Genomic DNA, 27349 nt, shown 5'->3' on the forward strand with positions numbered 1-27349 from the left:
CCGTCACCAAATCTTTCAAAGAAATGTCAGATAAAGTGACAGGCTCCTCGAGCGTTTCACACCCATATGCACCACCTATAGATGTACATATACTGTCATTAGTCTCTAGAGACTCTTCACCTGGAAACAGAGGATATTGGTCCACATTTATGCTACAGTTACTGTCGCAAACATCAGTTAGTTCCTGCTGTTTATCAAGTAAAGGTACAAAATGATTAGCATGAAAACTAGAAATTGAAACAGGGGCAACCATCGATGTCCACATCAACATTATTCTAGGAATCTTATCTGCACAAGTGCTGCTTCCTACAATTTTTCTTGTGAAAGCAGAGGATAATTCCGGCTTAACTTGAGGCGGATAATAGGACTGTATAGATTCATCTAATGCATATATATGCGCCATTTCACTGAAAGAATTCTCTTTCAAAACGTCATTCAAAAGTTTATCATAGTCACTTGTGACAATTCTAATATCGTTAATGAAGTCGTTGTGTTTTTTATTTGTGTCATAACATGATTTATTTAGTATCATTTCTAACACAGTCAATAACCTTAGCAGGATATGTGCATGCTCATCTCCCGACAACACACGTGACACAGCTCTATAAAGGCAATTCCCGTCACCTATAGTGCGTAGCGGAACATATGCTGAATTCATCGATAATTGGTACATTTCCAGAATTTTGACAGCGTCCTTGTCTATTTCATTTGTCGCAGAATCTGGTGTATGTGTAGGTAGTTCTACACCGTAAGTTTCCAACAACATTGATTCAGATTTTGCCTGATTGGTCAAACTGTTTCTGCGGTTTGACAACAAAGCTGTATGCAGTCTGGAATAAAAAAAAAAGTTAACAACAAACTGTACGATATCCGCTCGATTTACATGTTAAAACATATAACAAACTAGAATGTGTCTGTAGGACACAGGGTGTGCCCCCCACTGGTACATTTGTCACAAATAAGTAGCAATAATTCAAATGTTTGCAGTCTTAATGGGGTATAGCCTCAACAAACATTTTATGAAAAGATTCATTATTCTAGGCGCTATACTTTTTGAGCTATGAGCATAACAAACAAAAAATCCACTATTTTGGCTATTTCAAGGGCCATAACTCTGTAATAAGAGCTAAGATTCTCAAGAGGAATGCCAAATGTGCAAGGTCACATCACGATAAAGACTCCAGCAAGGTTTCCTGAATTTACATCAAATACTTTTTGAGCTAGGTATATAATTAGGTGAAAAAGTGCATTTTTTTACTATTTCAGGGGCCATAACTTTAAAAATAAGGGGTGGAGCCAGCCAAAAAATTAGAGGTGTGCAAGTTTATATCATGATAAAGACTTATGCGAGTTTTCAACCATTTATATTAAATACTTTTTGAGCTAGGTGTGTCACAAGGTGAAAATGTACATTTTTGACTATTTCAGGGGCCATAACTCTAAAAATAGGGGGCAGACCCAAATGAAAAATAGGAGGTGCACAAGTTCATATCATGATTAAGACTCATGCAAGGTTTCATGAATCTATATCAAATACTTTTTGAGCTAGGCATGTCAGAAGGTGAAAATGTGCATTTTTGACTACTTCAGGGGCCATAACTCTGGAAATTGGGGGCAGACCCAAATGAAAAATAGGAGGTGCGCAAGTTCATATCATGATTAAGACTCATGCAAGATTTCATGAATCTATATCAAATACTTTTTGAGCTAGGCGTGTCACAAGGTGAAAATGTGCGTTTTCGACTATTTCAGGGGCCATAACTCTGAAAATAGGGGGTGGAGCCAGATGAAAAATAGGAGGTGCACAAGTTCATATCATGATTAAGACTCATGCAAGGTTTCATGAATCTATATCAAATACTTTTTGAGCTAGGCATGTCACAAGGTGAAAATGTGCATTTTTGACTATTTCAGGGGCCATAACACTGAAAATAGAGAGCGGAGTCAGATGAAAAACAGGAGGTGCACAAGTTCATATCATGATTAAGACTCATACAAGGTTTCATGAATATATATCAAATACTTTTTGAGCTAGGCTTGTCACAAAATCAAAATGTGCATTTTTTACTATTTCAGGGGCATAACTCTGAAAATAGGGGGTGGAGCCAGACGAAAAATAGGAGGTGCGCAAGTTCATATCATGATAAAGACTCATGCAAGGTTTCATCAATTTATATCAAATACTTTTCGAGCTAGGCGCGTCACGAACTTCGGACGGATGGACGGACAAGACCAAATCTATATGCCCTCACCACTCATTCATGGGGGGGGGGGGGGCACAAAAAGAGTTTAAATGGTTTAACTCTTAATCGTTTTTAAACATAAATATTTCAGTAAGTTAGTTTTAAAGCCTCTTAAGAAATATATCAATAATTTTCCGATATCTAAGGGTAAGCCAACGCTTAGCCCCCCTCACTAGGTGTTTTACGCACGTGAAACCAACATCATCGAGTAACAGAATCCTATTAAACATGTAAAATTGGTAAAATTCTTGTCGAATTCAATAACAAACTTACAACATACACATTTAAGACGATCCAATGCATTCAAATTTATTTTGGCGTTAAATTTAATATAAAATATCCTAACGATATTCATGAAATTTGATTCAATTGTTCCGAAAATATAAGATAATAAATGTACAGAGTTTGGTTAATAGTACTGTTTATGCGAAAAAAGAAGAGAATAACCACAGTTTGCGTTGAAAATGTACTGAAAATCTGTTCATATTTTTTTTTGTTACGAAACACGATAAATCATCAATTAATGAGAAAAAAGCGCTTACCATCTATTTGCTTTTTTTCAATATCATAAGAACGTGAGAATGTACATGTAGCAATAAGGAATAGTTTATTTGCGTTTTAGCAGGAAATCTGCACGTGTCATCATGCCGCTGCTTTTGCAATGATAACATGTACACACTCAACAAAATTCGTAATCGGTCAGTTTATATTGTATAACTGTTAATAATACATGACTTGTATTCTCTAGAAATTTCACATACCGACATTTGATTAGATACTGCAGGTTACTATTTATTTATTTTGACCAATATTGCATATTTTGCATGTGCAGGGCATTACTGTTTGGTAAATAATGCATGTATTCATACGAAATTTCTCATGCCGACACTTGAATAGGTACTGCAGCTAATTATTCATTTATTTTGACCAATATTGCATATTTTACATGTGCAGGGCATATGCGGCAACATGCACGTGTAAAAAAAACCACATCATAGTGATACTGACAAAAGAATTTTGATACAAATTGTTTGAAGCTGTCACTTTGATGCGTATTTCCATTTTTAATCTCATTTCCGTTTACAAGAACCTTTAATCGGTGATCTACCATCCGCGCTCTAATGTCGAAATTTAACCAAACTACAATATAAACTGACCAAGTGGGAGTTTTGTTGACTTTAGTAATAATGAAAAATGTTAACGTTAAGTCAAACAGTGCCTGGTAATGACGATTCTTCACTTATATTGCATATATATTCTTACCTTGCTAGGGCTGCGCTGGCATCATAGCCGGTTCCAGAGAATACACAGTTCTGGCATAGAAAGTTCAAATGAGCAGCTGACCAAGCTCGCAAATCTTTATCACTCAGATTTAAACTATGAATCCAATTCTTACGATCTGAACATTGTATGGTGTTTTGCAGACACTCTAAAGCACAGATGGAGCATGGATATTCCATAATTATGTGGCTTATTTGTTTCTCTGTTATTTTTATTTCTTATATATATGGGTGTGAACTTGCAAATTCAGCTGATGTTTCCGTTTTTAAATTTCTTGTAATAAAAAATCTGACAATACCCCGCTAAAAGTTAGAATAAGTGTCACCTTCAGGATGTTGCACACTGAGAGTTAGGCCAATATAATGTGTGCAATATTTGAATGTTAATTGAATTAACAAACAATTTATGACCAATATGTTTTAATAACTTGCCAGTTGCAGGTGACTTCCACTAGTTAATTTTCTTTAAAAAACATGGGAAAATATTTCACAAAAAAAAAAAAAAAAAAAAAAAAAAAAAAAACCCACATAATTACGCCGTAGATCAAAATGGTGTTGAAAAATAAATTAGAAGTCAGTGGAATACTTTGAATACAGAAGAATATTCTTAATCATTTGTGTAATTCTGGAAACAAAACTTTCTCAGGGAATAATAGTTATTTTCTTGTTTCGTTTAACAAAGAACAGAAATAAATTTAATATATGAATGAATATATTTCGTGTTTAATCAGTGTAATCATATCAAATTGATTATACAATTAGGACATGCTGTGCGTTATAATTATGACACCTATGTGTTTATTGCTGTCTCATAAAAACGTTTATTACAACTGCTGATCAATATATTTCTCAGGCGAAGGTGAAATGCAATTTTTTTTTCTATTTAAATAGAATATCATCAAACATTTTCTTTAAATTGACAACGGGACTGGTGAATGAATATCCTCGTCTTTTTTAACGAAGACAGAAGGGTAGGGGGCTTTCCCCTTGGAAATTTTTGAAATACAGGCATGAAATGGTGGCCTTTGGTGCATTTTAACGTCTGTAATTTTGAGATAATGGAGAGGTTAGTACCCTTTTGATGAGGGGGAGGGGGGTGGGGGTCAGGGGGCTTTCCCCCTGGGAAATTTTGAAATACAGGCATGAAATGGTGGTCCCTGGTGCATTTTCAGGTCCAAAATTTTGAGGTAAGGGAGGGGTTAGTACCCTCTTTATGAGTGGGGGGCCAGGATTTCCCCCCTGGAAAAATTATAAAATACAGGTATGGAATGGTGGCCTCTGGTGTGTTTCTTGGTCTAAATTTTGAGAAAATAATATTATTATTTCTTTGCCAAAATAGTAGGGTACTTCTAAGCAAAAATTAAAAAATACATTTGCATAGGTAGGTCTTCTCTGAATGACTTAAATTAATTGGAATTGGGGTCACGAAAATGTGTGTCAAAAGAAAAAAAGGCAAAAAGGCAATCAAGACTAGCATCATTTATAAAATGAAAATTTAATATGAAATAAGGCAAAGCCTCAAAGCGAGCTCAAAGAAATCGGATTAAGCTGAAAAATATATGCATCATTGTCACAAAGAAACTATTCACTACTCACAAGAATTCAGGATAACCTATTCACTTGAAAAAGTCTACATTTAGTGTCACCATACCTATAACAGTGAATGTCATACGTTGCAAAATTAATGGGAAGTCGGTGTCACGGTGACGTCATTATCGCGTTCCATTTTCTTTCTGCTTATTAATGACATTTTTTTCCATTTTCTGACCGATGCTTGATCTTTTAAATTAAAATAATATTTTTTTAAACAACTTGAAATCATTCTTTCATTGTTGTTGAGTGATGAATAATTTTTAGCAATTGAATGAAGTTCTGTATTCACTCCGGAAAGAAGTACTTCCTGTGAGCACCTATCCGCTAGGGTGCGCTTTTTAAAAACTTCCGACGAAACTTTTCAAATCCATCACCAAGTGTGCAAGTATACTTGCGTTACCGTAAAGCTCGATTCTCGAGGAGGCCCTTCGGGCCTGCTCTTCGAGCTCGCTATAACATATTTTCTATGACCAGAGAGCCAGAGTTAATTTTGTCCACCAAAAAAGTTCCTTAAAGGACTGATTATACCAAACCGGAAGTGACTACATAGTGTTACATGTGAAGTAGTCCAAGAAATAGTTCCATGCTGTTGATAAAATATAACAGAAACGAGTGAAATATGATGTGACAGTTACATTTTTGGTTTAGTTTGATTGCAGATTATATTGAGAAAAGATCTAAGCAACTGTCACAGTGCATTTCCATGTTTTAGTATATTTTTTTGATTAAAGTGTCTACCTACGCGTACTTGTTCGATTAGCATTTTCATGGAAGCATTTTCAGACGGTGTTGTTTTTTCTGAACAAATTTTTTTCTTATATTCAACATAACATGTCAATATTTTTTTATTTCTGGTAAGTAGACATGTTATACTAAAAGGCTATATATGGTTTCCATACCTTTGAAATGCTCTAAAGTACAGAAAATGGTGTCTGAAAATTTAATTCCCTATATGAAATAAAGAAGGAATCGAATTGGTAGAGTGTAACCTAGAAGAGTATTCGGATGTAACATATCGTCTGCTACAAAATCATGGAAGGTGAAAATTACAGAGAAATTGAAAGAAAAATGGAAAGAAACTGCATGCTAGAACCTGAAAAGGGCTGTATTGTTTGGACAGGGGCATGTTCTGGACATTTAGGGCCTAAATATGGCAAGATTAGGGCTAAATTTCCAGAAGATGCCCCTTCTAAAGTACATTTTGTTCACCGTTTGGCATATATGCTTCATTTTAAGTTGATTTTGACATCTAACCAGCCTCTCTCACACCTGTGTGGCCACTCTTTGTGTTTTAACACAAGTCACCTATCCCTAGAACCCATGGAAATTAATCATGACAGGAAGACTTGTGTTGCCAGAGGCATACGTCTTGGGCATACCGGCTACCCAAATTGTATTATTTAGAGCCTGAAAAAATCCCTGAAAGAAAATGTGACTTAAATCTAATTTTTGTGACAGTGTCTTGTTTGTTTTGTTAGTATGTACAAGCTAGACCACTGAAAACATAAGAAATATGTAGAAAATATACAGAAAAAGCACTTTATTTGAACCAACAGCATAACTTCTTATATACATTTGTCACACATTTTTTCTGTATATACATCTAAGCTTCTATATCACTTATCATGCAGTCTGATCACTAAATCATGCAATTTTAGGCACTAAATTATGCATAGCAGTGGTCTTGCAAGTGTTTCACGCCGATAATTTGGTTTAGGATCTGTAAGGCCTGACGAGTAGTGATTTTTTTCATGAAGTTTGTACCGCCGAGCCCGAGCAGCATACCGAGCTCTTTTCGCTTTCTGTTTCATGTCCGACCGAAGCCGGGTAACATCTGTTTTTTCAGTTCTTACAATTTGTTTTACTACTTTTGAACCCTTTTGAAATGTAGCCTTAAAGAACTCAGTTTTTAGTAAGACAGATTCAGCATAACCATGGTTTAACTTAGTAATTTGCCCGTGTATGCGTCCTGACGGAACGGGCAAATGTTGTCTGTTTGGGAATGACCGCTTGATATGAACGATTTGACGGCTTCACATTTTTGTGTTGATGTCATAAGTTTGGTTTTACTGATGCTGTCAGGACCAAGGAGAATATTAATGCACTTTCGCAAAACATTTTCATCGCATTCAGTCATTCGTTACCTTGACATTTGCCGGCATATAACTGTAAGCATGTTTGAAGTTACCGCAACAAACCAGGCTATCATTTTTACATGTTTGTCCGCAGTACCCTTTAAAACACATAAACAATGGCAGATATTACTTTTTGGCATATTTTTTTTTATTTTACTTATGTCACCATTATGTACTTTGTGAGCTTTTGAGCTCAGCAACACTTCTCAGCTTTACAGAAATAGCAAACCTATTTTTAGATTTGATTTTGTTTACTACCGCATTTAAACATTGAGCTACTGAATGGGGCCTTGTACAATTCACGCCGCATTGAATTGCTAAGATGCCTGACATTCTTTAAGTGTGTTTACTTTATTGTTTTGAGATTTTTCAATACCGGCATGACTCTTTGAGTCACCATCTCCAGTGTAGGAAGCTATTGCGCTTTGACAGTTTACTTGCTACCTTTTGACTCCATCTACCCTCATCACCAATTGAATCAGTTTCAGGAACATTAGCACTACAGTGTCCTTCATGATTTGGACATTCAACATTTCTACCATTATTGCGAAGTCTGGCAGCTACTACACAAAGTTTACTGCCAACATGAAACCCCTATGATTTTTTTTGATTTGGTATTGTTCTCGCATAAAATAGTCGCAACGATTGTACCCGCCTGAAACGGGGTTGAATCCGAGTTAAATATAGGATTATTATAACAAGAGTCTCCTTCAACATTCACTAAATCAGGCTCTTTTGACCTATTTGTTCATTTACTGTTTTAAGATTTGTTTGAATATCACACATGCTTTGTTCATTTAGTACTTGTAAAACCTGGCCAACTTTTAATGCAGTTTTGTGCATAGAAGCTACACACGGTAAATTTATGTTTGCGTTATTTAGTATCGGCAAGCGCCAGTATTATTTATTGGGGTGGTGTATAATCCTAATTGCAAACCTATATTAGCTGTGGCAGCTTTTTCTGCCACGTTTACCAGTATCCACCTCATCATAAGATTGTGAAACTGACTCAAAAACATGCATTTTGTACATTTGAGTCTTTCACGCCACACTACCCCCACTTTTGTGACGCCTCACCATCAAACACAAGATCACCTTCACATTCACTGTGTACAGCCCTGTGATTTCTCATTTCAGAATTGAACATAGCCTGTACATTCACGGGAAGATACAGTTTGTTAGTTCGCAAGTCCGGGTGAACAGAATCAGTTTGAGCAGTACCATACTTATCGATAATCCCAACACTATCTGGTTTGGCCTGAGTGGTTTTGTCATTGTGGCATTGCCATCAACATCTTTAAAGGTTAGTACTTCAGAGTTCTCATGAACTGTTGCATTGTGAACCTGTTTTTCTAACCTAACATACTATATTCTAACTTATCAGTGTTATAACAAAGTTTCATACCTTTAGTTGTGCTAGGAGCACCTTTCTTGAACCCAACACTGCGGCAGTGTTTTACTTGTTTCTCCAAACGAACCATTTTATGCAATTTAGTGACAAAAAAAAAATAGATAATATTTTATAACTAATAACTAACACATGCATATACTGTTAAATTTTAACATCTTAATCTGTACAAAACAACAGGTTAAGTGACTATGAACAAAACAGGAGATAGTGTAGAACCCTGTGGAACACCTGAGGAATTTCACACCTTCACAGCCAGATGCACAGACATGACAATATACCTTAATAAAGCCCCTAGCATGGATTATCTTGTCTCTAAATTATTGTAATCACTAAATGACACTTTGCTTTTTATCAAATAACCAAATTTAACATGTTCTTTGGTTATAGAAAGTCATTTGTGTACCATCTTAATTGCAAAATTTGGAAAATATGGTGCATTTTTTTTATAAAAAAAAGTATGTTTCAAGCCATATTAAAAGTAGGAAATATGATCATATGTGAAATTTTTTACTTTTTATTATTCAAATGTCATCCCAGTAATAGCCAATAGCAGTTAGAGTCTTCAGTTTTAAGAAATACAAAAAATATATACATTTTCCTATCAGAGGTATTTCTGTAAAAAATCAGAAAATAGCAATTGGCCGAGCCTGAAAAATATCATCATTTAAAAATGCATATTTTGAGAGAATGCATGCATGGATTCCTTTCAAATTTTAACATGTTTGTAGTAAAAGGTGGACCTAAAGGTCAGTGTATTAATTTCAAATTTTGTCCACCAAAAAAGTTCCTTAAAGGACTGATTATACCAAACCGGAAGTGACTACATAGTGTTACATGTGAAGTAGTCCAAGAAATAGTTCCATGCTGTTGATAAAATATAACAGAAACGAGTGAAATATGATGTGACAGTTACATTTTTGGTTTAGTTTGATTGCAGATTATATTGAGAAAAGATCTAAGCAACTGTCACAGTGCATTTCCATGTTTTAGTATATTTTTTGATTAAAGTGTCTACCTACGCGTACTTGTTCGATTAGCATTTTCATGGAAGCATTTTCAGACGGTGTTGTTTTTCTGAACAAATTATTTTTCTTATATTCAACATACATGTCAATATTTTTTATTTCTGGTAAGTAGACAGTTATACTAAAAGGCTATATATGGTTTCCATACTTTGAAATGCTCTAAAGTACAGAAAATGGTGTCTGAAAATTTAATTCCCTATATGAAATAAAGAAGGAATCGAATTGGTAGAGTGTAACCTAGAAGAGTATTCGGATGTAACATATCGTCTGCTACAAAATCATGGAAGGTGAAAATTACAGAGAAATTGAAAGAAAAATGGAAAGAAACTGCATGCTAGAACCTGAAAGGGCTGTATTGTTTGGACAGGGGCATGTTCTGGACATTTAGGGCCTAATATGGCAAGATTAGGGCTAAATTTCCAGAAGATGCCCCTTCTAAAGTACATTTTGTTCACCGTTTGGCATATATGCTTCATTTTAAGTTGATTTTGACATCTAACCAGCCTCTCTCACACCTGTGTGGCCACTCTTTGTGTTTTAACACAAGTCACCTATCCCTAGAACCCATGGAAATTAATCATGACAGGAAGACATTGTGTTGCCAGAGGCATACGTCTTGGGCATACCGGCTACCCAAATTGTATTATTTAGAGCCTGAAAAAATCCCTGAAGAAATGTGACTTAAATCTAATTTTTGTGACAGTGTCTTGTTTGTTTTGTTAGTATGTACAAGCTAGACCACTGAAAACATAAGAAATATGTAGAAAATATACAGAAAAAGCACTTTATTTGAACCAACAGCATAACTTCTTATATACATTTGTTCACACATTTTTCTGTATATACATCTAAGCTCTATATCACTTATCATGCAGTCATGATCACTATAATCATGCAATTTAGGCACTAAATATGCATAGCAGTGGTCTTGCAAGTGTTTCACTGCCGATAATTGGTTAGGATCTGTAAGGCCTGACGAGTAGTGATTTTTTTCATGAAGTTTGTACCGCCGAGCCCGAGCAGCATCCGAGCTTTTCGCTTTCTGTTTCATGTCCGACCGAAGCCGGGTACATCTGATTTTTTCAGTTCTTACAATTTGTTTTACTACTTTTGAACCTTTTGAAATGTTAGCCTTAAGAACTCAGTTTTTAGTAAGACAGATTCAGCATAACCATGGTTTAACTTAGTAATTTGCCCGTGTATGCGTCCTGACGAGGAACGGGCAAATGTTGTCTGTTTGGGAATGACCGCTTGATATGAACGATTGACGGCTTCACATTTTTGTGTTGATGTCATAAGTTTGGTTTTACTGATGCTGTCAGGACCAAGGAGAATATTAATGCACTTTCGCAAAAACATTTTCATCGCATTCAGTCATTCGTACCTTGACATTTGCCGGCATATAACTGTAAGCATGTTTGAAGTTACCGCAACAAAACCAGGCTATCATTTTTACATGTTTGTCGCAGTACCCTTTAAAACACATAACAATGGCAGATATTACTTTTGGCATATTTTTTTTTATTTTACTTATGTCACCATTATGTACTTTGAGAGCTTTTTCTGAGCTCAGCAACACATCTCAGCTTTACAGAAATAGCCAAACCTATTTTTTAGATTTGATTTTTGTTTACTACCAGCATTTAAACATTGAGCTACTGAATGGGGCCTTGTACAATTCACGCCGCATTGAATTGCTAAGATGCCTGACATCTTTTAAGTGTGTTACTTTATTGTTTTGAGATTTTTCAATACCGGCATGACTCTTTGAGTCACCATCTCCAGTGTAGGAAGCTATGCGCATTGACAGTTTACTTGCTACCTTTTGACTCCATCTACCCTCATCACCAATTGAATCAGTTTCAGGAACTTTAGCACTACAGTGTCCTTCATGATTTGGAACATTCAACATTTCTAACCATTATTGCGAAGTCTGGCAGCTACTACACAAAGTTTACTGCCAACATGAACCCCTATGATTTTTTTTGATTTGGTATTGTTCTCGCATAAAATAGTCGCAACGATTGTACCCGCCTGAAACGGGGTTGAATCCGAGTTAAATATAGGATTATTATAACAAGAGTCTCCTTCAACATTCACTAAATCAGGCTCTTTTTGACCTATTTGTTCATTTACTGTTTTATAGATTGTTTGAATATCACACATGCTTTGTTCATTTAGTACTTGTAAAACCCTGGCCAACTTTTAATGCAGTTTTGTGCATAGAAGCTACACACGGTGAAATTATGTTTGCGTTATTTAGTATCCGGCAAGCGCCAGTATTATTTATTGGGGTGGTGTATAATCCTAATTGCAAACCTATATTAGCTGTGGCAGCTTTTCTGCCACGTTTACCAGTATCCACCTCATCATAAGATTGTGAACTGACTCAAAACATGCATTTGTACATTGAGTCTTTCACGCCACACTACCCCCACTTTTGTGACGCCTCACCATCAAACACAAGATCACCTTCACATTCACTGTGTACAGCCCTGTGATTTCTCATTTCAGAATTGAACATAGCCTGTACATTCACGGGAAGATACAGTTGTTTAGTTCGCAAGTCCGGGTGAACAGAATCAGTTTGAGCAGTACCATACTTATCGATAATCCCAACACTATCTGGTTTTGGCCTGAGTGGTTTTGTCATTGTGGCATTGCCATCAACATCTTTAAAGGTAGTACTTCAGAGTTCTCATGAACTGTTGCATTGTGAACCTGTTTTTCTAACCTAACATTACCTATATTCTAACTTATCAGTGTTATAACAAAGTTTCATACCTTTAGTTGTGCTAGGAGCACCTTTCTTGAACCCAACACTGCGCAGTGTTTTACTTGTTTCTCCAAACGAACATTTTATGCAATTTAGTGACAAAAAAAAAATAGATAATATTTTATAACTAATAACTAACACATGCATATACTGTTTAAATTTTAACATCTTAATCTGTACAAAACAACAGGTTAAGTGACTATGAACAAAACAGGAGTAGTGTAGAACCCTGTGGAACACCTGAGGAATTTCACACCTTCACAGCCAGATGCACAGACATGACAATATACCTAATAAAGCCCCTAGCATGGATTATCTTGTCTCTAAATTATTGTAATCACTAAATGGACACTTTGCTTTTTATCAAATAACCAAATTTAACATGTTCTTTGGTTATAGAAAGTCATTTGTGACCATCTTAATTGCAAAATTTGGAAAATATGGTGCATTTTTTTTAAAAAAAAAGTATGTTTCAAGCCATATTAAAAGTAGGAAATATGATCATATGTGAAATTTTTTACTTTTTATTATTCAAATGTCATCCCAGTAATAGCCAATAGCAGTTAGAGTCTTCAGTTTTAAGAAATACAAAAAATATATACATTTTCCTATCAGAGGTATTTCTGTAAAAAATCAGAAAATAGCAATTGGCCGAGCCTGAAAAATATCATCATTTAAAAATGCATATTTTGAGAGAATGCATGCATGGATTCCTTTCAAATTTTAACATGTTTGTAGTAAAAGGTGGACCTAAAGGTCAGTGTATTAATTTCAAATTTTGTCCACCAAAAAAGTTCCTTAAAGGACTGATTATACCAAACCGGAAGTGACTACATAGTGTTACATGTGAAGTAGTCCAAGAAATAGTTCCATGCTGTTGATAAAATATAACAGAAACGAGTGAAATATGATGTGACAGTTACATTTTTGGTTTAGTTTGATTGCAGATTATATTGAGAAAAGATCTAAGCAACTGTCACAGTGCATTTCCATGTTTTAGTATATTTTTTGATTAAAGTGTCTACCTACGAGTACTGTTCGATTAGCATTTTCATGGAAGCATTTTCAGACGGTGTTGTTTTCTGAACAAATTATTTTTCTTATATTCAACATAACAATGTCAATATTTTTTTATTTCTGGTAAGTAGACATGTTATACTAAAAGGCTATATATGGTTTCCATACCTTTGAAATGCTCTAAAGTACAGAAAATGGTTGTCTGAAAATTTAATTCCTATATGAAATAAAGAAGGAATCGAATGGTAGAGTGTAACCTAGAAGAGTATTCGGATGTAACATATCGTCTGCTACAAAATCATGGAAGGTGAAAATTACAGAGAAATTGAAAGAAAATGGAAAGAAACTGCATGCTAGAACCTGAAAAGGGCTGTATTGTTTGGACAGGGGCATGTTCTGGACATTTAGGGCCTAAATATGGCAAGATTAGTGGCTAAATTTCCAGAAGATGCCCCTTCTAAAGTACATTTTGTTCACCGTTTGGCATATATGCTTCATTTTAAGTTGATTTTGACATCTAACCGCCTCTCTCACACCTGGTGGCCACTCTTTGTGTTTAACACAAGTCACCTATCCCTAGAAACCCATGGAAATTAATCATGACAGGAAGACTTGTGTTGCCAGAGGCTACGTCTTGGGCATACCGGCTACCAAATTGTATTATTTAGAGCCTGAAAAAATCCCTGAAAGAAAATGTGACTTAAATCTAATTTTTGGTGACAGTGTCTTGTTTGTTTTGTTAGTATGTACAAGCTAGACCACTGAAAACATAAGAAATATGTAGAAAATATACAGAAAAAGCACTTTATTTGAACCAACAGCATAACTTCTTATATACATTTGTCACACATTTTTTCTGTATATACATCTAAGCTTCTATATCACTTATCATGCAGTCTGATCACTAAATCATGCAATTTTAGGCACTAAATTATGCATAGCAGTGGTCTTGCAAGTGTTTCACTGCCGATAATTTGGTTTAGGATCTGTAAGGCCTGACGAGTAGTGATTTTTTTCATGAAGTTTGTACCGCCGAGCCCGAGCAGCATACCGAGCTCTTTTCGCTTTCTGTTTCATGTCCGACGAAGCCGGGTACATCTGATTTTTTCAGTTCTACAATTTGTTTTACTACTTTTGAACCTTTTGAAATGTTAGCCTTAAAGAACTCAGTTTTTAGTAAGACAGATTCAGCATAACCATGGTTTAACTTAGTAATTTGCCCGTGTATGCGTCCTGACGAGGAACGGGCAAATGTTGTCTGTTTGGGAATGACCGCTTGATATGAACGATTGACGGCTTCACATTTTTGTGTTGATGTCATAAGTTTGGTTTTACTGATGCTGTCAGGACCAAGGAGAATATTAATGCACTTTCGCAAAACATTTTCATCGCATTCAGTCATTCGTACCTTGACATTTGCCGGCATATAACTGTAAGCATGTTTGAAGTTACCGCAACAAACCAGGCTATCATTTTTACATGTTTGTCCGCAGTACCCTTTAAAACACATAACAATGGCAGATATTACTTTTGGCATATTTTTTTTTATTTTACTTATGTCACCATTATGTACTTTGTGAGCTTTTCTGAGCTCAGCAACACATCTCAGCTTTACAGAAATAGCAAACCTATTTTTTAGATTTGATTTTTGTTTACTACCGCATTTAAACATTGAGCTACTGAATGGGGCCTTGTACAATTCACGCCGCATTGAATTGCTAAGATGCCTGACATCTTTTAAGTGTGTTACTTTATTGTTTTGAGATTTTTCAATACCGGCATGACTCTTTGAGTCACCATCTCCAGTGTAGGAAGCTATGCGCGCATTGACATTTACTTGCTACCTTTTGACTCCATCTACCTCATCACCAATTGAATCAGTTTCAGGAACATTAGCACTACAGTGTCCTTCATGATTTGGACATTCAACATTTCTACCATTATTGCGAAGTCTGGCAGCTACTACACAAAGTTTACTGCCAACATGAACCCCTATGATTTTTTTTTGATTTGGTATTGTTCTCGCATAAAATAGTCGCAACGATTGTACCCGCCTGAAACGGGGTTGAATCCGAGTTAAATATAGGATTATTATAACAAGAGTCTCCTTCAACATTCACTAAATCAGGCTCTTTTTGACCTATTTGTTCATTTACTGTTTTAAGATTTGTTTGAATATCACACATGCTTTGTTCATTTAGTACTTGTAAACCCTGGCCAACTTTTAATGCAGTTTTGTGCATAGAAGCTACACACGGTGAAATTATGTTTGCGTTATTTAGTATCCGGCAAGCGCCAGTATTATTTATTGGGGTGGTGTATAATCCTAATTGCAAACCTATATTAGCTGTGGCAGCTTTTCTGCCACGTTTACCAGTATCCACCTCATCATAAAGATTGTGAAACTGACTCAAAAACATGCATTTTGTACATTTGAGTCTTTCACGCCACACTACCCCCCACTTTTGTGACGCCTCACATCAAACACAAATCACCTTCACATTCACTGTGTTACAGCCCTGTGATTTCTCATTTCAGAATTGAACATAGCCTGTACATTCACGGGAAGATACAGTTTGTTAGTTCGCAAGTCCGGGTGAACAGAATCAGTTTGAGCAGTACCATACTTATCGATAATCCCAACACTATCTGGTTTTGGCCTGAGTGGTTTTGTCATTGTGGCATTGCCATCAACATCTTTAAAGGTTAGTACTTCAGAGTTCTCATGAACTGTTGCATTGTGAACCTGTTTTTCTAACCTAACATACCTATATTCTAACTTATCAGTGTTATAACAAAGTTTCATACCTTTAGTTGTGCTAGGAGCACCTTTCTTGAACCCAACACTGCGGCAGTGTTTTACTTGTTTCTCCAAACGAACCATTTTATGCAATTTAGTGACAAAAAAAAAATAGATAATATTTTATAACTAATAACTAACACATGCATATACTGTTAAATTTTAACATCTTAATCTGTACAAAACAACAGGTTAAGTGACTATGAACAAAACAGGAGATAGTGTAGAACCCTGTGGAACACCTGAGGAATTTCACACCTTCACAGCCAGATGCACAGACATGACAATATACCTTAATAAAGCCCCTAGCATGGATTATCTTGTCTCTAAATTATTGTAATCACTAAATGACACTTTGCTTTTTATCAAATAACCAAATTTAACATGTTCTTTGGTTATAGAAAGTCATTTGTGTACCATCTTAATTGCAAAATTTGGAAATATGGTGCATTTTTTTATAAAAAAAAGTATGTTTCAAGCCATATTAAAAGTAGGAAATATGATCATATGTGAAATTTTTTTACTTTTTTTATTCAAATGTCATCCCAGTAATAGCCAATAGCGTTAGAGTCTTCAGTTTTAAGAAATACAAAAAATATATACATTTTCCTATCAGAGTATTTCTGTAAAAAATCAGAAAATAGCAATTGGCCGAGCCTGAAAAATATCATCATTTAAAATGCATATTTTGAGAGAATGCATGCATGTATTCCTTTCAAATTTTAACATGTTTGTAGTAAAAGGTGGACCTAAAGGTCAGTGTATTAATTTCAATTTTGTCCACCAAAAAAGTTCCTTAAAGGACTGATTATACCAAACCGGAAGTGACTACATAGTGTTACATGTGAAGTAGTCCAAGAAATAGTTCCATGCTGTTGATAAAATATAACAGAAACGAGTGAAATATGATGTGACAGTTAATTTTGGTTTAGTTTGATTGCTAGATTATATTGAGAAAAGATCTAAGCAACTGTCACAGTGCATTTCTCATGTTTTAGTATATTTTTTGATTAAAGTGTCTACCTACGCGTACTTGTTCGATTAGCATTTTCATGGAAGCATTTTCAGACGGTGTTGTTTTTCTGAACAAATTATTTTTTCTTATATTCAACATAACATGTCAATATTTTTTTATTTCTGGTAAGTAGACATGTTATACTAAAAGGCTATATATGGTTTCCATACCTTTGAAATGCTCTAAAGTACAGAAATGGTGTCTGAAAATTTAATTCCTATATGAATTAAAGAAGGAATCGAATTGGTAGAGTGTAACCTAGAAGAGTATTCGGATGTAACATATCGTCTGCTACAAAATCATGGAAGGTGAAAAATACAGAGAATTGAAAGAAAAATGGAAAGAAACTGCATGCTAGAACCTGAAAAGGGCTGTATTGTTTTGGACAGGGGCATGTTCTGGACATTTAGGGCCTAAATATGGCAAGATTAGGGCTAAATTTCCAGAAGATGCCCCTTCTAAAGTACATTTTGTTCACCGTTTGGCATATATGCTTCATTTTAAAGTTGATTTTGACATCTAACCAGCCTCTCTCACACCTGTGTGGCCACTCTTTGTGTTTTAACACAAGTCACCTATCCCTAGAACCCATGGAATTAATCATGACAGGAAGACTTGTGTTGCCAGAGGCAATGTCTTGGGCATACCGGCTACCCAAATTGTATTATTTAGAGCCTGAAAAAATCCCTGAAGAAAATGTGACTTAAATCTAATTTTTGTGACAGTGTCTTGTTTGTTTTGTTAGTATGTACAAGCTAGACCACTGAAAACATAAGAAATATGTAGAAAATATACAGAAAAATGCACTTTATTTGAACCAACAGCATAACTTCTTATATACATTTGTTCACACATTTTTTCTGTATATATACATCTAAGCTTCTATATCACTTATCATGCAGTCTTATCACTAAATCATGCAATTTTAGGCACTAAATTATGCATAGCAGTGGTCTTGCAAGTGTTTCACTGCACTATAATTTGGTTTAGGATCTGTAAGGCCTGACGAGTAGTGATTTTTTTCATGAAGTTTGTACCGCCGAGCCCGAGCAGCATACCGAGCTCTTTTCGCTTTCTGTTTCATGTCCGACCGAAGCCGGGTACATCTGATTTTTTCAGTTCTTACAATTTGTTTTACTACTTTTGAACCTTTTGAAATGTTAGCCTTAAAGAACTCAGTTTTTAGTAAGACAGATTCAGCATAAACCATGGTTTAACTTAGTAATTTGCCGTGTATGCGTCCTGACGAGGAACGGGCAAATGTTGTCTGTTTGGGATGACCGCTTGATATGAACGATTGACGGCTTCACATTTTTGTGTTGATGTCATAAGTTTGGTTTTACTGATGCTGTCAGGACCAAGGAGAATATTAATGCACTTTCGCAAAACATTTTCATCGCATTCAGTCATTCGTACCTTGACATTTGCCGGCATATAACTGTAAGCATGTTTGAAGTTACCGCAACAAACCAGGCTATCATTTTTAATGTTTGTCCGCAGTACCCTTAAAACACATAACAATGGCAGATATTACTTTTGGCATATTTTTTTTTATTTTACTTATGTCACCATTATGTACTTTGTGAGCTTTTCTGAGCTCAGCAACACATCTCAGCTTACAGAATAGCAAACCTATTTTTTAGATTTGATTTTGTTTACTACCGCATTTAAACATTGAGCTACTGAATGGGGCCTTGTACAATTCACGCCGCATTGAATTGCTAAGATGCCTGACATCTTTTAAGTGTGTTACTTTATTGTTTTGAGATTTTTCAATACCGGCATGACTCTTTGAGTCACCATCTCCAGTGTAGGAAGCTATGCGCATTGACAGTTTACTTGCTACCTTTTGACTCCTTCTACCCTCATCACCAATTGAATCAGTTTCAGGAACATTAGCACTACAGTGTCCTTATGATTTTGACATTCAACATTTCTACCATTATTGCGAAGTCTGGCAGCTACTACACAAAGTTTACTGCCAACATGAACCCTATGATTTTTTTTTGATTTGGTATTGTTCTCGCATAAAGTAGTCGCAACGATTGTACCCGCTGAAACGGGGTGAATCCGAGTTAAATATAGGATTATTATAACAATGAGTCTCCTTCAACATTCACTAATCAGGCTCTTTTTGACCTATTTGTTCATTTACTGTTTTAAGATTTGTTTGAATATCACACATGCTTTGTTCATTTAGTACCTGTAAACCCTGGCAACTTTTAATGCGTTTTGTGCATAGAAGCTACCACGGTGAAATTATGTTTGCGTTATTTAGTATCCGGCAAGCGCCAGTATTACTTATTGGGGTGGTGTATAATCCTAATTGCAAACCTATATTAGCTGGTGCAGCTTTTCTGCCACGTTTACCAGTATCCACCTCATCATAAGATTGTGAAACTGACTCAAAAACTATGCATTTTGTACATTTGAGTCTTTCAGCCACACTACCCCCACTTTTTGTGACGCCTACCATCAAACACAAGATCAACTTCACATTCACTGTGTACAGCCCTGGATTTCTCATTTCAGAATTGAACATGCCTGTACATTCACGGGAAGATACAGTTTGTTAGTTCGCAAGTCGGGTGAACGAATCAGTTTGAGCAGTACCATACTTATCGTAATCCCAACCTATCTGGTTTTTTGGCCTGAGTGGTTTTGTCATTGTGGCATGCATCAACATCTTTAAAGGTTAGTACTTCAGAGTTTCATGAACTGTTGCATTGTGAACCTGTTTTTTTCTAACTAACATACTATTTCTAACTTATCAGTGTGTTTTACAAAGTTTCATACCTTTAGTGTGCTAGGAGCACCTTTCTTGAACCAACACTGCGGCAGTGTTTTACTTGTTTCTTCAAACGAACCATTTTATGCAATTTAGTGACAAAAAAAAATAGATAATTTTTATAACTAATAACTAACACATGCATTACTGTTAAATTTAACATCTTAATCTGTAACAAACAACAGGTTAAGTGACTATGAACAAACAGGAGATAGTGTAGAACCTGTGGAACAACTGTAGGAATTTCACATCCTTCACAGCCAGATGCACAGACATGGCAATATACCTTAATAAAGCCCTAGCAGGATTATTTGTCTCTAAAATTATTGTAATCACTAAATGACACTTTGCTTTTTATCAAATAACCAAATTTAACATGTTCTTTGGTTATAGAAAGTCATTTGTGTACCATCTTAATTGCAAAATTTGGAAAATATGGTGCATTTTTTTTTATAAAAAAGTATGTTTCAAGCCATATTAAAAGTAGGAAATATGATCATATGTGAAATTTTTTTACTTTTTATTATTCAAATGTCATCCCAGTAATAGCCAATAGCAGTTAGAGTCTTCAGTTTTAAGAAATACAAAAAATATAAATTTTCCTATAAGAGGTATTTCTGTAAAAATCAGAAAATAGCAATTGGCCGAGCCTGAAAATATCATCATTTAAAAATGCATATTTTGAGAGAATGCATGCATGGATTCCTTTCAAATTTTAACATGGTTTGTAGTAAAAGGTGGACCTAAAGGTCAGTGTATTAATTTCAAATTTTGTCCACCAAAAAGTTCCTTAAAGGACTGATTATACCAAACCGGAAGTGACTACATAGTGTTACATGTGAAGTAGTCCAAGAAATAGTTCCATGCTGTTGATAAAATATAACAGAAACGAGTGAAATATGATGTGACAGTTACATTTTTGGTTTAGTTTGATTGCAGATTATATTGAGAAAAGATCTAAGCAACTGTCACAGTGCATTTCCATGTTTTAGTATATTTTTTTGATTAAAGTGTCTACCTACGCGTACTTGTTCGATTAGCATTTTCATGGAAGCATTTTCAGACGGTGTTGTTTTTCTGAACAAATTATTTTTCTTATATTCAACATAACATGTCAATATTTTTTTATTTCTGGTAAGTAGACATGTTATACTAAAAGGCTATATATGGTTTCCATACCTTTGAAATGCTCTAAAGTACAGAAAATGGTGTCTGAAAATTTAATTCCCTATATGAAATAAAGAAGGAATCGAATTGGTAGAGTGTAACCTAGATAATAGTCTCTACCTGTAGGCAAGAGTACATAACTCTGTCAATTATTTTGGCTGAATTATGGCCCTTCTTGTACTTGGAAATTGGTTCTGTTTTCGTACAAGTCCACGCTTTGTCAAAACTATTTGACATATGTCTTGAACACTTGCTTATCATCATGATTTCAATCTATAGGCAAGAGTATATAACTCTGTTTTGGCTGAATTATAATAGCCCTTTTTGGCCTTTAAAATTGGTTCAGTTTTTCGCACAAGTCAACGTTTTGTCAAAACTGTGGCTTTGAAACTTTGAACACTTGTTTATCAATATGATTTCCATCTGTAGGCAAGAGAATTATTTTGTCTATTTTGGCTGAATTATTGCCCTTTTTGGACTTGGAAATCAGTTAAATTTTTCATACGAGTTCATATTTTGCCTAACCTGTTTGTCATATGGCTTTGAAACTTTGACTACTTGTTTACCATCACACTCTACATTATGTAGGCAAGACTACATAACTAGGCCTAGTAGGCTAAGGACATTAACTCAGTTTAGCCCTGTTTTACATAGAAATAAGTTAAGTTTGATTAAGTATGTATATTTTGAAGTGCATAAACATGTACGTAAATTACAGCTATTGAATAAACATATTCTATACAACAATTCTAACACGATCCGATTCATTTTCCTATTAAACAAAGAAGGCTGAAAACAGTGAATTATTAAACAACAATTCACTGTTTTGACGTCACAACTATTACATCATAGCGTCAAGCGGCGTAGCGGCGCGCTGGAAAAGAACCCGAGTGAAAACGGGCAAATATTTAATGCATGCCGACAAGGGTTTACTTTAAAGTCCGTGGTAACGTGTTAGAATCGAAATAATATATCTCATTTAGTGATTTGCTCTTGAATAAATCACTGTTTGTCGTTCAGATGCGTAGCATTATGTCACTCGGGCTGCGCCCTCGTGATATAATTCCTTCGCATCTGAACGACAAACAGTGATTTATTCAGCGACAAATCACCGATGAGATATATTATTTCTTAATTATCTTAAAGCTGCTCGCCCTCAGTTTGGTCGAAAATATTCAATTTCACAAAAGCAACCTTTTTATAACAAGAATGTAAAATGAAAAGGCATGATCAACAAAATAAGCGAAAATCTACGTAACGTTCTGAGAAAATGGCTTATGGAAACAGGTTTACGGTTTGAACCAATTCACCGCTCTATATGGCTATATTGGAAAAATAATAAACCGTTTGCAACGCTTTACTTTTTCCTACATAACCATATAGTGCTGTGAATCCGTAAACCTTTCTGCGGGCGAGCAGCTTTAAGGAACTCATTTGAAGATAATTTGTAACAATTATGCGAGTCTAATTACATGAAATCAATAACTGATGACAGCTGGTGATATATTTTCATTACTCTTGGAAATCTTTTTAAAAGTGCCATTTGTCCACATAGTATAATTATATCAATTACTTGAACAGTTAAAGCTACATTATAAAAGTAAAGTACAGTGGGTCCGTATAAAGAAATAAAATAATTAAAAAGAAAAAAAAAAAATTCAAAATTCCGCCCGCCAGCTACTCTTTAAAGCTTAATACATGTTTTACCAGAAAATCTGTTTTAATGAGAGTAGAACACAAAACTGACCGGCTTTTAGCTTTGCATTATCTGCTCTACTGCGATCGCGTGACCATGCCGGAAATAAACCGCACTTGGATAAAATCACGCGTGATGTAAACAAACGAAATGGGACTCACACAAGATGATATCTTAAATATATATATATAGAGAGAGAGAAAATAAAATTCACAGAGAAACGTAAAATAAGCCGAGCGTTGGTATGCGCCGAGCATTGGTCGGCCCGCTCTAGGTCAAACATGTTTACACTGTTATGGTGTGTTATTCAGGTGAGCGGCCAAGGGCAATCTTGACCCTCTCGTTTATTTTTTTATTTTTATTTATTTATTTATTTTTTTTTGGCTGGTTTTACAAAAGTAGGGTGTTTACTAGTATTCTGCAGACCACTTTCTGAAATGCGGCAATATGAGGATACATGACTTCAGTTTACTTGAATTTCACTGCATACTATTCAACACCCCTTTTACTTTTCGTTTTCTTGAAGCAATTGTATGGATATCTTGTGTAAAGTAGGTCTACGACGGAGTAAAAATCTAGAATCTGTAACAAAATTGTTCTGAAGTAGCTGAATTTTATATGAAACAAAGAACAATTTTTATTGGTATATAGCCTATTAGTGGCAAATCAGGTATTTTTCTCAAAGTGCCAGTAGACAGAGCGGAATCTCATAATTCTATTTCTAATCACGTATAACGACATTTGGGCATAAAACAGATACTTGTTTTTGGATTCTGTTTTATTTTTGACCAAATTTTCGCACATGGGTGATAATTTCGCTAAATCTGGTGCAGATCAATTCCCATATTTTTATGATTTAGACATGAAATCACGATGGATTTGTTAAATTCGTGGCATTTTTGATGAAATGGCCTCATTTTACCTTCTGCGCATGAAAACATTTGCTTAACTAATGTAAAACACTCGAAAAATGCGAAAACTTGCACATGAGGTGACAATTTTGGCCAAAAATCGGGCATGGGTTGGCCTTAGAAAATCGGGAATTTCTCGACTTTAACTTAGGACTTGTAAATGGAACTGCACAGGTTGTCTTTAATGAAGGTTTTCTGATAAATAAATGCAAAAATTGCCGAAAATGAAATAAAATAGTTCACCTTATAAAGACTCGCCCGTGTATACTGTGAGGTCCACCTGTCCTATCCTGACTTGAGCTCGCCAATGCGAGCGGACGAGTGGAATTTTACAACCCTGTGTCGGTAGCAAGACTAGCGCTCATGTAAGGTATCGTTAGGAAAAAAGATTTTAAGACACCAGACAATGATTTTATCATTGGAAGAAAGTATTGTTTAAAAAAAAAACAAATAAGGTAGTTAAAGTTGTTTAGACATTTTCAAAAAGAATCGTTACACTACTTTACACATTTTTTCTTTCATCTTCAGTTCCAGTAAGAAAACGAACAGGACGTTGAAAAGGACGAAACAGAAAGCTGAGAATTTGCAAGAATTATAGATAGGATGGCTAAAAAAGTAAACTATTACACGATTACACACAATGGCATTTCCTTATCAACCACATACTGACACTTCCCATCGCGTGAACCCTTACCAGACTACACTTGTTTAAAGGAAGAAATGAGCAAAGGATCCAGTAAGTTTTGACATTAGATTTTTCTGCTCAATATGATTCTTGTCATGTGATAGAAACGAATTTTTTATTAAATAAATGTATCAAATCGAGCTCAGTGATCAGAAAGAATTGTATATATGTATACCCGATTGTATGATTTATTGAAATTAGGTATTAAGTAATAAAGTAATAAATTAGTGATCATTTTGTTTTTATTAACTATTTTCAATTCAATATTTTTTTCTAAATAGCTTATTTGTAACGCCTTAAAATTACAGCCATGGATCGGCATGAATGGATGTTCCCTTTCTCAGTGGTCTAAGGAAAAATGACTGAATGCAGGTTTGCAGAAATAACAGCAGATCAAAATCTGGTGTGGCACGATGACAAGTAAAGGTAAATATAATTTGAAACATTTTTGAGTCGTTCATTGATAAAATCTGTATTAGTGATAAATATATATATGGACATCAAGAAAGCAAAACATTCAAGAAGAACAGTTGCAATACAAGCGTATTGTACACACATGCTTTTCAGTGAATTATCAAAATATTAGCTTGAAATACATCTGATATTTTCACAGTGAAAAATATTATTAGGTTAATTAACATTGTTCCTACAATACGGAGATATATTTGGAAGAGTTGCTGAGAAAACCATATTGGACGAGCCGCTAGGAATCCAAATATATCTCGTATTGTACAGTACAATGTTAAATAACCTTTTTATTCTATATCTATTTTATTTAAGTTTGAAATGATTCTTCTGCTTTCTTGATTTCAAGACGCAAATCAAACACATAGAGCGCCCGTTTCACCCGGTTTACATTCGGAACATTTTCTCGCGTTTCGGGCTTTTTGTAGGTTTAACATTGGACAGTTGAACCGTCCAAATACGAAAAAAATACAGGCTCTTTTGTACACATGTGCATCAAATATGGTAATATATTGTACGGTCACGTGAAAACGGTGTTGCAAATTAACGTTCACGATTGGATAGATGAAATAGACATAGAATGATATAGATATATAATACATATTCAACTAGTAAGGCTGTAAAATGGGTTCATTTTAGTATAAAGGTAAAATAAAAAGAAAGTGTTTGTTTTACTCGCAATATCAAAATATCTTTCACTCTTGAACAGTCCATATGTTAAATTTTCACTCGCGACAGTTCCACTCGTGAAAATAGATGCAGCATCTGATATGAACTCGATAAAGGCGTTTCAATCTTGCACTGAAACAAACAAATATCCTTCATCTATGTTTTAGCAATGTCATAGTAATAATAGTATGTAACTTTTTCCTTCTTTATTTAAATATACAAATATTTAAAATATTTAGACTTCATTTTCAGCACTTTAGAGCATTTCAATGATATGTAAACCATATATGGTCATTTAGTATGACATGTCTTCTTATCAAAAATAGAAAAATATTGACATGTTATGTTACATATTAGAAAAATAATCTGTTCTGAGAAACATCAGCCATTAAAAATGCTCCCATGAAAATAGCCCTTTAGCAATTACGCGTATGTAGACATTTTCTCAAAGAATAAAACTTATTTCTGGAAATTTACAATGAAAATGGTCTATATCTTTTCTCATTACAATAAGCAATAAACATAAGCCAAAATCATAACTGCCACATCCTCATATGCCTCATACCAGATTTCATCAACAGCATGGAACTACATCTTTGACTACTTCACATTAACACTGAGTAGTCACTTTCTGTTTGGTGTAATCAGTCCCTGTGCAGCTAGCGTGCCGCATAGCTCTTTATAAATATAGATTGGTTCTACAATATGATGTGTATGTATGTATGTGCGTGCTTTCGTGCGTGCGTGCGTGCGTGCACATGTATGAATATACAGTAATTTTATTATTTTATCCAAAATACGCTGTCATATGGAATCAAAAGGGTTTTAAAGAGTAGTTCTGATATAAAAAATGATGATATGATCCACACAGTAGAAACACCATAAAGGGGATGACTAAGCAGAAAAGGGGACAAATATCCAATTAGTCCGTCCCTTGCTATTTGCCATGGAGTCTCCCATTTAACCCGTCGCCAGTCCTATATTTTACAAAATACACGAAAAGCGTGTATGATTAGTGTGGAACACAAAATATTTCCGTTGTATATGACACGTTCTAACATTTCAAAGATAGGACAGTAAATTGTGTTCATATGTTATACGTTTCTACATTACATTTCAGGTAAAAGCAAAGAAGTCAAGCACCGTCATAATCCGTCAAGTGCAACACAACAATGAAAAATGCAGACTGTGTTCTTTAAAGCAAAAACACTGATTTATTTCTCGTCCAATCTTCAGCGAATTTGGTATAGATATGTGTTCAACAAACCCTGTTGGCTTAATAAGTGAAGAAGTTATGTATTTTATGACAATAATAGTTTAGTCAATAAGCGAAGCGAACATTTGCAGCGCTGTTCTACAACAGTACAAAAAGACCATGCCAGGACGTGTTACTGGCTGTATCAGCACAAGAAGTGGCATAAACATTATTGCTTCACTAGTTAATAACACACCAGAGCACAAAGTGTTCCGTGTGGGCTATTGTGGTTTCGCTGTGTCCGTCAGCAAACAATTGAAACGTTAACACTATAGTAATCACAATGTTAATTTAATTGTTCATAATGTTACACTTAAGGTAGTTCTGCACATTTAAAAAACCGGAAGTGGTGATGTAACGTCATTTATCCGGAAAACGTAGAATAAAGCCTTGATTCGGCGTACGGAAACGAAAATCA

At 35.0% G+C, this 27349-nt stretch overlaps 2 long non-coding RNA genes across 3 annotated transcripts; both read left to right on the forward strand.

Annotated features, from left to right (window-relative positions):
* The first annotated feature begins 8381 nt into the window (after positions 1 to 8381).
* On the forward strand, positions 8382 to 16610 carry LOC128552186 (uncharacterized). 2 transcript variants are annotated; one of them, XR_008368999.1, is made up of 4 exons: positions 8382 to 8554; positions 12202 to 12368; positions 16019 to 16185; positions 16472 to 16610. It is a non-coding gene; the product is annotated as an uncharacterized LOC128552186 (long non-coding RNA). The 2 variants fall into 2 exon arrangements; XR_008368998.1 differs by lacking the exon at positions 16472 to 16610 and having other exon boundaries at positions 8385 to 8554; positions 16019 to 16268.
* A 7813-nt stretch (positions 16611 to 24423) lies between these two features.
* On the forward strand, positions 24424 to 27108 carry LOC128552187 (uncharacterized). The gene is made up of 3 exons (XR_008369000.1): positions 24424 to 24593; positions 24851 to 24968; positions 26797 to 27108. It is a non-coding gene; the product is annotated as an uncharacterized LOC128552187 (long non-coding RNA).
* Positions 27109 to 27349: the final 241 nt, after the last annotated feature.

Source organism: Mercenaria mercenaria, unplaced genomic scaffold (assembly GCF_021730395.1).
Source record: "Mercenaria mercenaria strain notata unplaced genomic scaffold, MADL_Memer_1 contig_2122, whole genome shotgun sequence".
NCBI classification, from domain to species: Eukaryota; Metazoa; Mollusca; class Bivalvia; order Venerida; family Veneridae; genus Mercenaria; species Mercenaria mercenaria.